We start from the raw sequence: 17,946 nt of genomic DNA on the forward strand, positions 1-17,946 counted from the left end.
GGAACTCTGGAAGGTCAATAAAAATACAGAAAGATGCTTGCTCTCACTATTAATCAAAGAAATACCAATTAAAATAGTAATGTAATACCGTACACACCCACCAGATCAGCAAAAATTTATGTTAGCCAATGCCAGGTGCTGGCAAAGATGTTAAGTCATGGAGCCTCATTCACTGCCAGTGGGATTGTAAATTGATACAAGTACTTTGGCGAGCAGTTTGGCAGTTACTAGTACAGCTGTAGGTGGTCACATCCAGAAATTCCACTCATAGGCATATTGTCTTGTATGTGTGCACAAGGAGACACGCATTAAGATGTTTGCTGCAGCATGCCCATCAAGAGAATGGATGACTAAATTGTATTATAGTTATACAATGGAATACAATACAGTGTGTGTCAGCACAGATAAAAATCTCATAATTGCAATGCTAGGGGAAACATGCACATTGCAGAAGATTATGATAATGTATATGTACACACACATATACATATATTAAAAGCTGACTCAGCATAACAATAGTTTATAATGTTTATAAAAATGCAATAAATATAGTAAAAAATATAAAAACATGCAGGAAGAGGATTTAACACTGAATTCAAAATGGTGCTTCAGCCTGGGAAATGTGGGAGGAGAATGGGGTGGGGAGGAGTACAGAGGGAAACTCAGTTGTGTCTCTAATATTTGCTTTCTTTGAAGTAAAAAGACCTGAAGCAAATAAGACAATATGCTAATATTTGCTCAAGCTGATGTGGCCATCATTAATGCTGTCTACCAAATATTTCTGGCTCTCTGCCTTCCAGGCCCATGGTCAGATTGCATTTTCCATTCACTTTGAAGTTAGGGGTGGCCCGGAGCCTTTGGCCAATGAACTGGAGTGGAAGTGACTTACATTTCTGGTCTCATGAGCCCATGCACAAAAGTGTTGCCCAACATGGTAGCCTAGGGGCAAAGCCTCAGGCCCTAAGCAGACATGATATCTCCAGGTAACCTGTGAAGGACAGGTAGATGAGTGAGAAATGAACTTTTGTTCCTTTCAGTCACTGAGATTTGGGGATGTTTGCTATCACAGCACAACAAACTCTGTCCTGACTGATACAGCTGGGAAGTATGTCCACAGGGGTTCACTGTAGTAGTCTCTGATTTTATCTACATGTTGAAATATTACAAAGACATTTTAAAAACCGCTTTAAAATTGGACTGGATTAATCACATTTCTCAGTTCCTGGCATATTATCTTTATTGGTCTACATAGGTCTCCTCTCTTATTTTATCAGTGCTTGTTTTCTTATATCTCAGACTTCGGATGGAAGCAATGTTGAATGACAGGAGATCTAGATCCCTTGATAGGGGAATGAATGATGGGCTTGCATTCCTAGCCTGAGTCCAGATTTCCTACAGTTCTGTCTGGTAACCTAGAGCATCCCTCATCAGCTTGAGGGAGTCAGAAATTCAATTAGAAAGTCTCAGCTCTACTCCAGAGAAATGTAAACAAGAATTATGATGAATGCAATGGTCCCAACTGTTGCTGACTCTTTGTCTGGTTTTAGAAAAATCATTTCACCCTTTGTTCCTAATTCTCTGATGTGTCAGAAAACGCTAACCTTGCCTCCAGGGAGTCCTTCCCCTACTCCCTCAGAGCCCAACACCTGCCCTCCATCCCCACCAATCTGCAACTGTTTTGCTAGATGCAGGTCATCTCTGCAAGAAAGGCTAAGAGAATTTTCCCACACTTTGTGGCTCCCGGCTTGCTTTTCAGGGCTGCCTCTAAAACCCTCAGGGAGTGAAAACCCCAGGCAGAGGTGGGGGCAGGGGACAGAATGCTGGCAGAAGGAAGAGAAACTTGGGCTTCTGGACAATTCTGCCCTGTACCATGCAGCGAAACCCAAGTGGTGCCTGGAAGTCACCGTGAAATGCGATGCCTTTGAGAAGTTCCGTGGAAAGAATGACATCATGACCAACCACTCCCCCCACCCCACCTTTTTTCCAGTGGGAGTGAGAAATAAATAGACTGACACATTTTCCAGTCAGGGAGCGATTCTGGAGAGCAAGTTTACCTTGGCACAGGAGCTCAGGTGGGGCTGTGAGAAACCTTATCTGTGCTTGCCCTGTAAACAAGGAGCCTTCCAGCTCCCCAGAGCCTTGGCCACTGGGCAGGTGACCGCAGCAGGCAGGTGAGCAAGGTGAACCATGGGCTGGCTGGAGTCAATGCAGAGTCAGCTTGGACCTGAGCAGGCCATGTTAGGTAAATATTGCCTAGATTTGACTGACGGACTCACTTGCTGCTGCTGCTGCTAAGTCACTTCAGTCGTGTCCGACTCTGTGTGACCCCATAGACGGAAGCCCACCAGACTCCCCTGTCCCTGGGATTCTCCAGGCAAGAACACTGGAGTGGGTTGCCATTTCCTTCTCCAATGTGTGAAAGTGAAAAGTGAAAGTGAAGTCGCTCAGTCGTGTCTGACCCTTAGCGACCCCATGGACTGCAGCCTACCAGGCTCCTCCATCCATGGGATTTTCTAGGCAAGAGTACTGGAGTGGCTTGCCATTGCCTTCTCTGGATGGACTCACTTACTGATTAGCAATTGGTGGCCAAGAGAAATGCCATCAACTCCACTAGATTCAAAGGTAAAACTGATGTCCTTTAATTCGATGTTTTTCCACCTGTAATGTGCATATGGTTCCCCAGGGATCTCATTAAAATGCAGCTTCTAATGCAGCAGGTAAGGGCAGGGCTGAGAAATTGCATGTCTGACAAGCTGCTAGGTGGTGTTGATGGTGCTGGTCCGTGGACCACATGGTGAGCTAGCAAAGCCTGATTGTTTCAGTGACTGTGTACATTTTACAGTCGAAATAGTTACCATTTAAGGAGCTCCATCTGACTCTGGGACAAGTGCTATGCTAGGTGTTTTCTATCCTCAGGCTCTTTTAATCTTACCAGTTTTGCAAGGTGGGCATTGTTATCCCTACCCCTTCCTTGGCAGGCAAGGAAGCTGAGGTCTAAGAGAGGTTAATTCCTGCTATGTAAATATCATTTCCAAGAGCTTTCGTTGCTGCCTTCCCTCCCCTTCGCAGCCATCTGAAATAACCCAAAGAAAAAGGATAACAAACACCCCATGGAAGGGCCGGGCGTTGTCTGCTTGTGTTGATCGGCCCTCCTGACAACCAGAGAATGAGTAATACCTTTTGTTCAGAGTCAACAGGGCCAAGTATGGGAATTCAGGAATCCTGGAATGAATGCTTGGCCCATAATCCCTGGTCTCAGTAGAGACAGTCGCTCAGAAAGGTGGACATGTCTGGATTTCAGATCCCTCTGGTACTGATGTGTTCGCCCCTAGGACATGCGGTTTGAGATTCTTAATACCAGGAGGAGATGCTTTGATGTGTCAGCTTGGAAAGAATGCCTCTTAAGGGCCATTCAGGACTGCAGGAGGGGAAAAAAAAATGCCCCAGCTTGTGGAAACACCTGAGTGAAGGCAATTATAACTGACTGACCCACCTGGAGATATTTAAATACCTCGAAGAACTGTGATGTGCCCTGGCAATACCTAGACAGCTTCCTGGTAGGCACTTGCATCACGTCTGCATCTCAAGAAGCAAGGCAGTCTGACTTGTCCCTACCACACACAGGCAAAGTAGGAAAAACATGAAACTCTCTTCCAGACCCTTGGAAGACCTATATTCTGGTGACCATTCAGGAAACCGAACTGCTGTAGGACTCCATTTGTATCTGAACCTCACCCACAGTGGTCCTAAGAGGCAACCGTGATTTGTACTGCACGGTGGGGAAGGCCAGGTTCAGGCCTTCTGGGAGGCTATTATAATTCCATCACTGTTACACAGAAGAAAATACTCAGACAAACAAGTCCCAAGACAAATTGAAGCCCTCCAAACTACAAACAAAGCTAGTAGAGGTGATGGAATTTCAGTTGAGCTATTTCAAATCCTATAAGATAATGCTATGAAAGTGCTGCATTCACTCTGCCAGCAAATTTGGAAAAGTCATCAGTGGCCACAGGACTGGTAAAGGTCAGTTTTCATTCCAATCCCAAAGAAAGGCAATGCCAAAGAATGTTCAAACTACCGCACAATTGCACTCATCTTGCTGCTGCTGCTAAGTCACTTCAGTCGTGTCCGACTCTGTGTGATCCCATAGACAGCAGCCCACCAGGTTCCCCCGTCCCTGGGATTCTCCAGGCAAGAACACTGGAGTGGGTTGCCATTTCCTTCTCCAATGCATGAAAGGGAAAAGGGAAAGTGAAGTTGCTCAGTCATGTCTGACTCTTCACGACCCCATGGACTGCAGCCTACTAGACTCCTCCGTCCATGGGATTTTCCAGGCAAGAATACTGGAGTGGGTCATCAGTGCCTTCTCTGTTGCACTCATTTACAACCTACCAAAGTATTGCTCAAAATTCTCCAAAGCCAGGCTTCAACAATACATGAATCATGAAATTCCAGATGTTCAAGCCGGATTTAGGAAAGGCAGAGGAACAAGAGATCAAATTGCCAACATCCGTTGGATCATCAAAAAAGCAAGAGAGTTCCAGAAAAACATCTACTTCTGCTTTATTGACAATGCCAAAGCCTCTGACTGTGTGGATCACAATAAACTGTGGAAAATTCTTAAAGAGATGGGAATACCATACCACGTTACCTGCCTCCTGAGAAATCTGTATGCAGGTCAGGAAGCAAGAGTTAGAACTGGACATGGAACAACAGACTGGTTTCAAATCAGGAAAGGAATACATCAAGGCTGTATATTGTCACCCTGCTTATTTAACTTCTATGCAGACTACATCATGTGAAATGCCGGGGTGGATGAAGCACAAGTTGGAATCAAGATTGCTGGGAGAAATATCAATAACCTCAGATATGCAGATGACACCACCCTTATGGCAGAAAGCGAAGAACTAAAGAGCCTCTTGATAAAAGTGAAAGAGGAGAGTGAAAAAGTTGGCTTAATACTCAACATTCAAAAAACTAAGATCATGGCATCTAGTCCCATCACTTCATGGCAAATTGATGGGAAACAATGGAAACAGTGGGAAACATAATCTTTTTGGGCTCCAAAATCACTGCAGATGGTGACTGCAGCCATGAAATTAAAAGATGCTTGCTTCTTGGAAGAAGTTATGACCAACCTAGATAGCATATTAAAAAGCAGAAACATTACTTTGCTGACAAAGGTCCATCTAGTCAAAGCTATGACTTTTCCAGTAGTCATGAATGGATGTGAGAGTTGGAGTATAAAAAAAGCTGAGTGTCAAAGAATTTATGCTTTTGAACTGCGGTGTTGGAGAAGACTCTTGAGAGTCCCTTGGACTGCAAGGAGATCCAACCAGTCCATCATAAAGGAAATCAGTCCTGAATATTCATTGGAAGGACTGATGCTGAAGCTGAAATTCCAATACTTTGCCCACCTGATGCAAAGAACTGACTCATTGGAAAAGACCCTGATGCTGGGAAAGATTGAACGCAGGAGGAGAAGGGGATGACAGAGGATGAGATGGTTGGATGGCATCATGGACTCGATGGACATGAGTTTGAACAAGCTCGGGGAGTTGGTGTTGGACAGGGAAGCTGGCATGCTGCAGTTCATGGGGTTGCAAGGAGTCAGACACGATTGAGCGACTGAACTGAAAAATTCATACTTAATTTGACTATTTACATATTATATCATCCCTGAAAGAATTGATATTTGATGGGGTTTTCAGAAACCATATAAAATAGAGCAAAATCTGAAAAAAAAATCAGCAGAACTATGGGAGGAAGGGAAAATAAAAGGTAAAAGAGAATTAAGTCTAGTGTGGTCAATAACTTAACAGATGTTTTAAGGTCCCATCACAGGACTAAGGTATCTTAAATCCAGCTGTGACATCCTAACCTACAAAGCAAAAAAGAAAAACATGGAGAGTATTTACTATACCTACGCTGTAAAATTGAAGCAGTGGCTGCTCCTGGTGTTGAGGCTCCCCTGTGGGGCTTCAGAATGGAGAATCAAGACACAGTAGAATGTCATTGACAGTGTCCTCAACACCAGCTCTATGGGGAATCCCACAGGCTGTTTCCTGGGGACATTTCCTCTACTGCGGCCAGTGTGGGCTGATGGCTGTGCCAGTACCTAATCCATTGAGAGCAACTGTGAAAGATTCCAGAGTGACCCCTTCAGAGCTGGCTTAGTCCCAGGATAAAAATCAGAGGCAAAGAACTGCTCTGGGAATCAGACAGTGTGATTTCTAAGCACTCCCCAGGCCTGACTCTCTGGGAAAATGAATTCTGTCTGCTCTCCAGGTCTCATGCCCACCTCACTCAATGCTTTGGCATGTGAGTCCTTAGCACTCCCAGCAAATCTGCAGACAATGAAGGCGATGTAGCCCTTCCCTGAACTGGGAGTGGTCTGCCCACCATGGCTCGCTGGGCACGGAGCAGTCTCTTTTCCTAGGCAAGCACAGGCCGAGGAGCCAAGGGCCAGGGCTGGTCCTGAGTTCACGCTGCTGTCAGAACTGAGGAAAGTCAACTCCTTTCTCTGGGCCTTAGCTCTGTTGCCTGCAAAACAGAGGATGTGGGCTGGCATCTAATCTGTCCCTTCCCGGAGGATTCCCCCAGCCGCTGTTCTATGTGATGCATGGCAGATCGAAGAGCGGTCAGAAAGCAGGGTTGCCAGCTTTGGGGTCTGTGGTGGAAATGGAAATGTGCCGCCTGAATCGCCTTCAGGAAAGGACCTGCTGCTAGCTGCTGCAAGTGGGGTGAGCAGACTCTCGCCGGCTCCTGACTCCTTCAAGGTCAGCCCCAAGCCTCCTCTCTCAAGATCAGGCCCTCCTCAGGATAACTCACACTGAAGATGCAGGAGGAAAAAGGCCCAGGTAAGTTTTGTCCCAATGTAGGACACTCTAAGGGCTTCCCTGATGTCTCGGCAGATAAAGAATCCGCCTGCAATGCACAAGAAGCAAGAGATGCTGATTAGATCCCTGGGTCAAGAAGATCCTCTGGAGGAGGGCATGGCAACCCACTCTAGATTTGTTGTCTGGAGAATCTCATGGACAGAGGCGCCTGGAAGACTGCAGCCCATGAGGTCACAAAGAGTCGGACGGGACTGAAGTGACTACACGCAGCACAGCACAGGATACTCTAACAGGTAATATTTGGCCCAAAGCTCCCCATAGGCTTGACTGAGATTTGTTGAGCCTGCATCAGTGTTAGACTTCTCTCTCAGCCCAAGTCGGCTTCTTCTGCCTCCTTTCATCAGTGTTGGTCCCAAGCCCTCTCTCCACAGCTGTCTATGAAGAACCTAATCAGAAACACGTTCAAAGCACTCACAGCATAGAGACTTGCCAGGCACTTGACCTTCAGAACAGAAGTCTTAGTCACCAAGGAACAGAGGGAGAGAAATAGCTAGCATTGATGGTATGACAGCACTTGCAGCCACAGCTGCATCTCAACAGGCAGTCATCACATGGACGCCCCACCCATCTAAAAACCAACATGACCCTCTTCTCCCCAGACCAGCCCCTTCTGGGCTTTGCTTTTCCAGCAGATGGTGACAGTTTTCCAGTCATGCAAGCTCAAGGACTCCAAGACTCTTCCAATTCCCTCTGCCTTCTGCTTCCACGTCCAAACAATCACTGAGTTCTAAAGCCTTCATCTTTGCATGGCCTCTCACCTTGTCGTCTGCATCTCCCATGGACACAACCTCCCTCTTGGGCCATCACAGCAGATCCCCTTCTGACCTCCCTTTCTCCACCTTGCCCCTCCTTTCTTACTGCTGGATGGTTATCCCCATACGGGCTCCTGTCAAGAAGACAGCCCCAGCTGCTCCCCATCTTCGCTCTACAGAAGGGAGAGAACGTTAGAGCGAGTCACGCCGGTCCGTCACACCTGTTTCCCCTGAAGTCACTGGGAGGTATTTGTTGCTGCTTGTGACAAAGACTCAGACACAAACAAAGGTGGTTAAACAACATGAATTGGATAAGAAGTTTCTATTTGGACTAAGGTCAGCGTTATTTCCCTACCTTAGACCCAGAAAACGGAGCACTTGTTCAATGGCCAAGGTGCCCCTGGCACGTAAGTGTATGTGCCTGTGTGGACATGTGGAGGTCCCAAGAACAAAGAAGAGCTGGGTGACTTGCTGGCATTCGATACCAGGGTATTTCTTAATGTTCTTTGTTGAGTAATAGCTTTCATCTGCCCATGTCCCTGTGTGCCAAGGGGCAGGCTGGCTGTGAAGGTGGGAGGCCATTTACCTGCCAATGAAGGCCAGTGGAACCTCCCTGGGCTTTGATGGAAATGCAGCAGTTCATATACCGTGTGCTTCTAGCTAAGGCACTAGCAAGTGTGAGACCAGTTCAAATATTCCATGAAATGTGCTGGGAAGAAGGAAAGATGGGTTATCAACAATTATATTTGGTATCATTCTCTTCTAAGACAACTGGCTTGGCCTCTCTGTCTCAGGAAGTAAGAAAGGGTTGCTGCCTTTACTATGTTTTCCTGTTAACAAGCAACAGAATGAAATAATTGATGCAGGTTTTACTTTCCCTTCTTTTTCCTGTTTATCTTTAAGCAGATCCAGTAGAGGCTAATTTAATACCACACCGCCAAGGAAGCTGAGTGTCAGCCCCTGCATGCATGCTCAGTTGCTTCAGTTGTGTCCGATGCTTTGCAACCCCATGGACCTGTCAGGCTCCTCTATCCATTGAATTCTCCAGGCAAGAACACTGGAGTGGGTTGCCATGCCCTCTTCCAGGGGATCTTCCTGACTCAAGGATCAAACCCATGTCTCCTGTGTCTCCTGCACAGCAGGTGGATTCTTTATCACTGAGCCATCAACGAAGCCCATGGCTGTCACTGCTGTAACCTTACATGTGAGGAGCTGATGACGGGGAATATCGGGCCTATTTTACAGAGGAGCAAACTGAGGCCAGACTAGTGAAGAAACCTATTTGTTCTCTTGTTAAGAATGTCAGACAACATCCTATCTGGTGTGTAATTCATTATTCTTTATATTTTCTTTTTAAATGAGGAAATTAGTAATAACTGTGGAAGATTAGGGTCCCGCAGATGGAGGCAATAATGTGAGAATAACCCTCGGTGTGGAGGGGACCCCTCTAGTGAGGAAATGGACGTGAAGTGGATCACAGCTAGGCTCTCCACCTACTCCTAAATAAAAAAGAACAAGTGGCTAGGGGTAGGGAACCCCACTCCCATGCCCTCCCCCACCCTCCAGAAGGACTCAAACACACCTCATGCTCCAGATGTCCTCAACAGTAACATCAGGGGCATTAAATTTAGAAAATAGCCTCCGAAGGATCTCTTTCCCTCTTTCTGGTTTTCCTTTCCTCAGAGAAGGCCAGGGTAACAAGGAACAAGACAGCCAGGTGCTTACTCAGAGGGCAAGTGGAGATGCAAGGCAAGACTCCAGGAGTTCAGGCTTCACATGTCAGGACTGGGGTCATGGAGGCCAGCTGCCCCACTGTACTCAGTAGCTGATAAGCAGCAATGTTCCCTGCTTTGCCTGAGCTCACATGCCACACTGTCTGCTGGCTAGGCTTAGAAACCTTCACAGAAACCTCTGCCCCTACCACCCGCCCAGGGCCTCAGCAAGCAGGTGAAAGGGCACTTGTCTTTCTCATCATCACGACCTGTCATCGGCTTTGCTCAGGCTGGTGCAGGATTTCAGCAGTGACGTCAGGGCCACCTCTATCCTGCTGCACACCTGAGCTGCTTGGCCTGGCCTGGGGCTGACCAGAGGCACTGGGTGCCTGGGGTCCACTTGGAGAAATTCCCTTTGGTCTGAAGTTCCATCACTTCTTAGTAAAAAGGAAGGAGGAAAATGATCTGCCCAGACATTTTGTTGACCCCTCCTTGCTGGTGTCAATCTGCTACAATGCTGTCGGCAGGTTAGAGCTGGGGACTAGAATTCAGATCCCAAATCAGATCCTTCCAGAAGGGCTGTGACTGACTATGGAAATCATTTTCCATATGTGCCTGTGGTTGCACCCACCCAGACTTTCTGAGGGGTGCACTTCCTTCTCTGTCCCCAGCCTTCAACCAGCAACCATCATCCAGCGTTTGAACCCACAGAGATCTTCCTTCTCACTCACTCAGCCTGCCTGCTGCTGCTGCTGCTAAGTCACTTCAGTCATGTCCGACTCACCTGAAATCACACTATTAGACGGAGACCCTGGAGGTACTTCGAGCATGTCATTCTCACAATAGTGTGAATTTATTTGGCAGATCAAGTTTGCTTGCCTGGCAGCTGCCTGAGATTAGGAGGTGAAGGGCAGACATTTCAACGGAAAAGAAAAAGATGGTTTTGGAGTTTGGAGGCTGTTATGAAGGAGGGAGCATGGGTTTCTTAAGATCAGTGGGTGCCCGAGGCGGGTCATAAAAAGGTGAGAAACAAGAGGAGATGGAAAGGGGAAGTCTCAGAAGACACAATTTCACATAAACTCAATCTGACCTACTTAACACCTCTGCTTAGGCCTCACCCAACTGAAGGAGAAATGCTGATATTAACTCAAATAACAGAGAGGCGAGGAAAACCGGACTGGTTTGGCTAATAGAAGTGACAGACTTTTCCTGCCAGAAATTCCATGCACAGTCCACTTTGCAGAGCACATGGCCCTTTCCTAACAAATAAGCATCTGATTAGCATGCAGACTTGGGGTCCCAGGGGCCTCCAATGCCCCTTCCCATCATCTCGATTCTTTGGCTCATTTCTGGTTCCCAGCACACGCCGCCACTTTCCCACTCCTCGTCTTTGCTTATGCCATTCTTTTGCTAGGATTTCCCTTCTCTGACTTTTCCCCATCCTTTGAGGCCAGCTCAGTTCAGTTCAGTTCAGTCACTCAGTCGTGTCTGACTCAGTAGCATCCTTTCCCTTTAGCTTCTCCAGATAACATTCAGTCGATCATTCAACCACTATTTCTTGAGTGCCTACTATGTGCCAGGTACCTTTCCAGGTGGTAAAGGTACAGCAGGAAACGAAACAGACTCAATCCTTACCCTTACAGAGCTTATATTCTGGTGGTCAGCACCCATCTCCCCAAGACAAGAGCCATCACAACAACCCCCATGCTCATATCTCTATCACTCTATCAGATGGTTCTAGAAGGGGTTGGCCTCGCCCCATCTCCCCAGGGACAGACACCATCCTAGCACCAGAGGCAGTCCCTGATTTCTTTATATGAGGAACTCAGGGACAGAAAATCAGGTAGGAAGGGTAGTGGCTAGGGGTCTTATATGCAAACTGTACTTGCGTAGCTTGTGTGCTGTTTTTATTCAGTTTTATCATTGATAGAGGATCACTAAAGCAATTTAGAATTGATGCTTTTGAAATGTGTTGGAGAAGACTCTTGAGAGCCCCTTGGACTGCAAGGAAACCAATCCTGAATATTCATTGGAAAGACTGATGCTAAAGCTGAAGCTCCAATACTTTGGCCACCTGATGCAAAGAACTGACTCATTGGAAAAGACCCTGATGCTGGGAAAGATTGAAGGCAGGAGGAGAAGGGGACGATAGAGGATGAGATGGTTGGATGGCATCATGGACTCGATGGACATGAGTTAGAGGAAGCTGCAGGAGTGTGATGGACAGGGAAGCCTGGCGTGCTGCAGTCCATGGGGTCGCAAAGAGTCAGACACGACTGAGTGACTGAACTGAACTGAAAGCAATTTAGTGATTTGTCTTAGAGCTGTGTTGGCCTGTCAGATCCCTTGTTATCATGTAGTTTGTGTGTCTATTTGGGATGGTTTTCAAGGGTGATGGAGGTGGGAGAGAACTGAAGATCTCCGAAAATAATTCCTTGGAACTCCACTATCTGGCACATAGTAAGTGCTTCAGTTCAGTTCAGTTCAGTTCAGTCGCTCATCGTGTCCGACTCCTTGCGACCCCATGAACCACAGCACACCAGGCCTCCCTGTCCATCACCAACTCCTGGAGTTCACTCAAACTCATGTCCATTGAGTCGGCGATGTCATCCAGCCATCTCATTCTCTGTCATCCCCGTCTCCTCCTACCCCCAATCCCTCCCAGCATCAGACTCTTTTCCAGTGAATCAACTCGTCGCATGAGGTGGCCAAAGTATTGGAGTTTCAGCTTCAGCATCAGTCCTTCCAATGAACACTCAGGATCGATCTCCTTTAGAATGGACTGGTTGGATTTCCTCGCAGTCCAAGGGACTCTCAAGAGTCTTCTCCAACACCACAGTTCAAAAGCATCAATTCTTCGGCGATCAGCTTTCTTCACAGTCCAACTCTCACATCCATACATGACCACGGGAAAAACCATAGCCTTGACTAGACGGACCTTGGTTGGCAAAGTAATGTCTCTGCTTTTTAATATGCTATCTAGGGTGGTCATAACTTTCCTTCCAAGGAGTAAGCATCTTTTAATTTCATGGCTGCAATCAGCATCCGCAGTGATTATGGAGCCCCAAAAAATAAAGTCTGACACTGTTTCCCCATCTATTTCCCATGAAGTGATGGGACCAGACGCCATGATCTTTGTTTTCTGAATGTTGAGCTTCAAGCCAACCTTTTCACTCTCCTCTTTAATACCTCCTAATTGTTGTTGAAGCGTTGGGAAGGTGTAATATGGACCCAGCTATCTGATCCTGAGACTGGGTGCCATGTGGGTGTGAAGCACACCAGGGACTCCAGCGTTCTGGTGTTAGCTCGGGTTACTGAGTTGGCAGGGGCCTTCCGAAGGAGCTGCTCCTCGTGCATAATTCACTGTTTGTTCCTCCAAGGAGGAGCAGTGGGTGTGAAATCAACAGGGACGCCGCTGCCCCTGGAGGAAGCTAGCTGACATCCTGTATATTCGGAAAGAAAACTGAAAGCACTTTTCTTCACAAGAAACCATTGTAAGTGTTTCCCTCTTTTTTCCCTAACCCCTCAGGTACCACGGAGTTTCTGGGGTCCAGAGCTGTGGGTGAAACAGTGAGGGGTGGGGGGTGGAGTGTAGGGTGGTATGCAGGGAATTTGGGTTGTTCTGTGGAGCGTGCTGTTTGTCTGACTTGAGGAAGGTATCAGCCTACCCGAGCCCACCCCGAAGAGCCCTCAGCTACATGATCTGTGATCTGCATCCTGGTGACAGTAACCTCTTTTCTGGCTGTTAAAGTGCATTCCTGTGTAGATGGGGAAAGAGAGAAAGCAAGCTAGGGCCAGAGCCGGGACAGGAATGTGACTATTTCCTTAATTGGACATAAGAGCCTTGAACTGGTTCCAGTTTCAGTGTTTTCTTTTAAGAGCCTGGACCCTAAAGATTCCATAGAATTTTCTTTCTCTGAAAAATCCCTTTGGTTCAAAGGCCCCTTGATAGAAATAAAGAATGAGCCAGAGTTGAATGTCTTTGATATTTAGGAAGGCAAGAGTTCACCGGCTGCCAGATCCCAGGCTTCTCTGGGGTGGGGGATGGGAGGCAGTGAGAGCAATCTGGGCAGAACAATGAAGGCTCCTCGCATGATGGCACACGGCAAGAGCATCCACGGGCTTTATACTGGGCTGCAGAGCTCTGATGAGAGGATGCAAAGCACTTCCCTCTTGAGCATTTATAGAAGCAATTTCTCTCGGCCTTATTAGCACCCTGAGAGCCAAAAAGAGACACTATTGCCTGCTTTATTGCTTTAAAAGCCTGAGACCAAGAGTTCACACCACGTGCTGAGGACTTAGAGCAAACGCTGAGAAAGGCTAGAGGGTTCTGGCTGGTGGGTTAGGATTGCTTTGCATGGTGGGCTGCTAAGCCCCTAATGGCTGAGGTGGGAAAGTGTGCCCACACCCTCAGGCCTGCTCATTCATTGTGTGCCCAGAACTCAGCTGAATGCTTGCTGGTAGGCACTGAAAACTCCAGGGGATTTGAGGCGAGCTGCTGTGCTGCTGGGGCCACAGCTATGCCCACCAGGCAGAGCTTCTCCACTTGCCTCTGATGTCTGCCCTCCCCCACCGCCCCCAAAGCTGGAAATTTCAGTCAAGGGGCTCCAGGGGAAAATGGGGCAATCTGTGGTTGAACTAAGTGAGAAACTGAAGCATATGCAGTCATGTCTGATGAACACCCCTTTCCTCCCCCCACCCCACACTTTAAAAACAAGCTGCGCGTCTGCTCAGTGCTTTCCAACTTACCAAGTGTTTTCATAACATTATCTCATTTCATCCTCACATCAACCCACACACATTCTTGCCTTTCAGATTTCTTATACACTCAAATGAGTTTCACTGAAAAAGGCTAGAAACTCCCCATCTCCCACTCACTTTTTTTTTTAAGCCCTAAGCCTTTGACCAATACCTTGAGAAGTTCCTGGATCCCCAGGGTAGGAAATTTGTTTATTCTGCCAGCTATACCCCACTGGATGGACACAAAGTAGTCCTGATCTTTGCTATTGGAATCAACACTTTTGTATTCAGTTTATAGATTAGTAGTTAAAACAAATAAAACCACAGAGGCCAGAATAAACATCGTATTGTGGGGAAAACATAGGCTTTAAAACCAACAAGCCCCTAAGTCAAATTTTAGTTGAGCCATTTGAGAGTCATGTTACTTAACCTCTCAGACCCTCTCTTTTTTAGCTATAAAATGAAGCAATAGTGCCACTGTCTTCAAGTTGTTTGTGAGGCATAAGCGTTTTAACAGATATGAGTGTACCTCAGCATGCTTACATTGTGAATTCCCTTCTAACTCCACCACTAAGGACCAGTTCCACCATTTCTAGCAAATGACAAGCAATACCGCCTTTTGGCAAAGCCAGAGGGAGATAATGTGTGGAAATATATTGCTAAATGAATGTGGATGGAGACTTTTTCTCCTTGATGAATAATCAGCTACGTGTCCTGCATACGTGGCACAGTGCTGCCTGAGATAGCTCTAATGAGAAATAAAGCTCAGTACTTTTACTCTTTTTTTTTTTTTTAATTCTTATTTTAGGTGAGAGGAGAAAGAGCTGGGAAACTGGATTTATGTAATGTTGGAAAGCAAGGCAGTTCTGATTATGCTTTATCAAAGCATAATTGTAATTCAACTCTAGTTCCTGGGGATAAAGATAGGAGAAGGGAATATGGAAGAGTATTTAGTTCCCTGTTCCGCACATAGTAAATGCTTGGTAAATGTTGGTGGTGGACTGAGATGGTTTTGAGAGACCAGGTCATGTGTTTGATTTCTGCTGCTGACTTCCTGGCAAATGCAATGCAAGGTGTGGGGTTGTAGTGGAAAGAACATTTGACCAGCAGTCTGAAGGCCTCCGTTCAGTTTCCATCTATACCCCCTTAACAGCCTGGTGACCTAGGACATGCCACTTAATCTTCGATGTCTTCTTATCTGTAAAATAAGGAGACTGGACTCGGTGATTTGGAAAGTCTCTTTCAGCTTTAAAGTTTTGGGCCTCTATACAACTTCATCCTTTTGTGTTCCTGTTTCTTTATTCATTCAAAGGCGGTAGGGTAGAAACCTATCACATGGGATATTGGGAAGAAATGGTCAGCCTGCAGGTTAAAATAACCTATGTCTCTACCCATAGCAGTGTAGCTGAGTGGCTGTGCAATCCTTGGAAAGCCCCTTCATTTGTTTCAGATTCAGTTGGAATATTGTAAAGTCGTGCTATGGTAATCTTTCTATTGATATGTTCTTTTGAGAGTTGAGATCATGGAAATGCTTTGAAAACCTGCAAGGTACTATATAGAGTATTCTAACTGAGAAACGGTATAGCTGTTATGGGCTTCCCAGTTGGCGCCAGTGGTAAAGAACTCACCTGCCAATGCAGGAGACATTAGAGATGCTGGCTCGATCCCTGGGTCAGAAAGATCCCCTTCAGGAGGACATGGCAACCCACTGCAGTATTTTGCCTGGAGAATCCTAGGGACAGAGGAGCCCGACGGGCTACAGTCAATAAGGTTGCCAAGAGTCAGACGCTGACTGAAGCGACGTAGCATGCACTTGCATGCACGCGTAGCTGTTATATCAAAGTTTAGCCCCTGCTTCCCGTATTTTCAAATGAATGAATGTGTCACAAGGACCCAGAGGGGAAATGGACAGTACAGATTTGGGGTCCCAACCCAAAGATTACTTTCAACTCCATCCTAAGAAATGGAGGTGAGATTTAGCTAAAACTGGCATTAATACAAAGTTTCCCCAAGAGGAGCATAAGATAATTACCTCAATGTTCTCCAATGTAGGACATTTTTCCAGAGACCAGATAAGCCAGATATCTGCTGGTGGGGGCCTTACTTCCCACGCTCTTCTCCAAATGAGGCCATTTTGACACTAAGGGGTATATAAGTGTGGGGGGGGGCGGGTAGTTTTCTGAGTTTTGAGAGTTTCATAAAGCAATAATCACAAAGATGCAACACAGGGCTGTTGGTTGTATAAGTGGTAAGACAGCCCTTCATGCCAGACCTTGTCACAGATTGTTACTGGGGAGAGATGGCAGAGAGCAGCCAGGCCCCAGCTCAGGAACTCTCGTCTAGGTGCCCAGAAAGTCTAGGCTGGAAACCAGGTCTCCAATCACCCACTTCTATTTGGGTGGAGCAGATGACATGTCACACTCACAGGCATCCTTTGAGAAGCTTCCCTATCCTGCTGACAAGGCACAAACAGCGCCCCCTGTCGGCAGTAAACGCGCACTTGGAATCCGACCCCCACCCACCCCCATGACACCTGTCCACAGAAGCATCATCACCCTCAGCAGGATACTACCGTCAAAGGAGCAGAATGAAGGTGGTACTTGGCAGTTGAAATCAATTTCTGATAGATCTTGTGGGGTAGGAGTGGAGGACAAGTTGGTGAGAAGCTCCTGAATTTCTCTGGTTGGAAGGAGCAACTAGGAATCTGGCCTGGAGGCACATTTTCACAGGAAGTCCTTTGTTTTTATTCAGATTATATATATGAATGACTAAAAAGAGCAAAATTGGTTTTCATGTAATTATTCTTGAACATTCTTATCGATTATTTTTATCTGGGTTGGCTTGAGAGGGTTGATCAAATTATGAGGGCCCCCTCATGACTCTGCCACTGTTAAAACCTCACCATTAATCCTATCCTCCTTTACCTGAGATAAACCTGATGTTTCTACTTTTAAGCACAAACATATGGACCCAATACATTCACTATCTTTCAAAGAGCTGAGTTCAACGCACACTTCATTTTGCCTAGTTTGGGATACGTCCCTCCCCCACCTCCCCCTACCGCCCCACAGACATCCTCTGCACACTTAAGTCAGGGTTATGAAGCTATCTTACAGGAGTCTTTGAGGCAGAGGTGTGAAGCAACGCACTCCAGCCACAGAGGGGCAGACTCCACCCCTGCTATGGGGGCTGCTCTGCAGCCTGAGCGCCCCAGAGACTCCCGGCGGCGGCACCGCAATTCCTGGGCAGGGTGGGAGGGTTCGGCTGAAGCTCTTTTGTTTCTTCTCCTTGGAGCAGATCTGCGAGCCCAGGCTGGTGGGTGGTGTGTGCTTGCGCGGCGCGGCGCGGCGCGGCGCGTCCCCCAACACCTCCGGTCCCCCGCCGCCGTCCGAGTGTGTATGTGTCCAGTGGAAAAAAACCCTACGACGACACCACATCTTTTCTCACCCAGATCAAACCCTCCACGGCTCCCACGGCTGCAGACCAGCCCCCTGCAAGCTAACGCCACCCGCCGCGGGCACTCGGTCGCCTCAGCTCCGCGTACCTCCCACCTTCCCTCCCACCTTCCCACCGCCTCTTTTGGAGTTGTGCTCTCATTTCCACGCAGCTTCCCAGGGGATAGAAGAGACGCGCCTCGCCTCGGGCGCAGCGATCCAGGTGCTGCGGGCGAGGATGCCAGGGAAAGGCCTAATCTGGGGGAGCGGGGGTGAACCCCAGGTGTGGGCTGGGGACGGCTCGTGGGTGCAAAAGAGGGCCCTGGTTGAGGGATGGCGCCCTCCCCCAGCGCAGGGCGGCCGCGGAGCGGTCATGTCCAGAGCGGGCCCCGGCGCCCTCCCCACGCTA

The sequence above is a fragment of the Moschus berezovskii genome, chromosome 11, assembly GCF_049115385.1.
Source record: "Moschus berezovskii isolate FMDL1 chromosome 11, NW_MosBer_1.0, whole genome shotgun sequence".
NCBI classification, from domain to species: Eukaryota; Metazoa; Chordata; class Mammalia; order Artiodactyla; family Moschidae; genus Moschus; species Moschus berezovskii.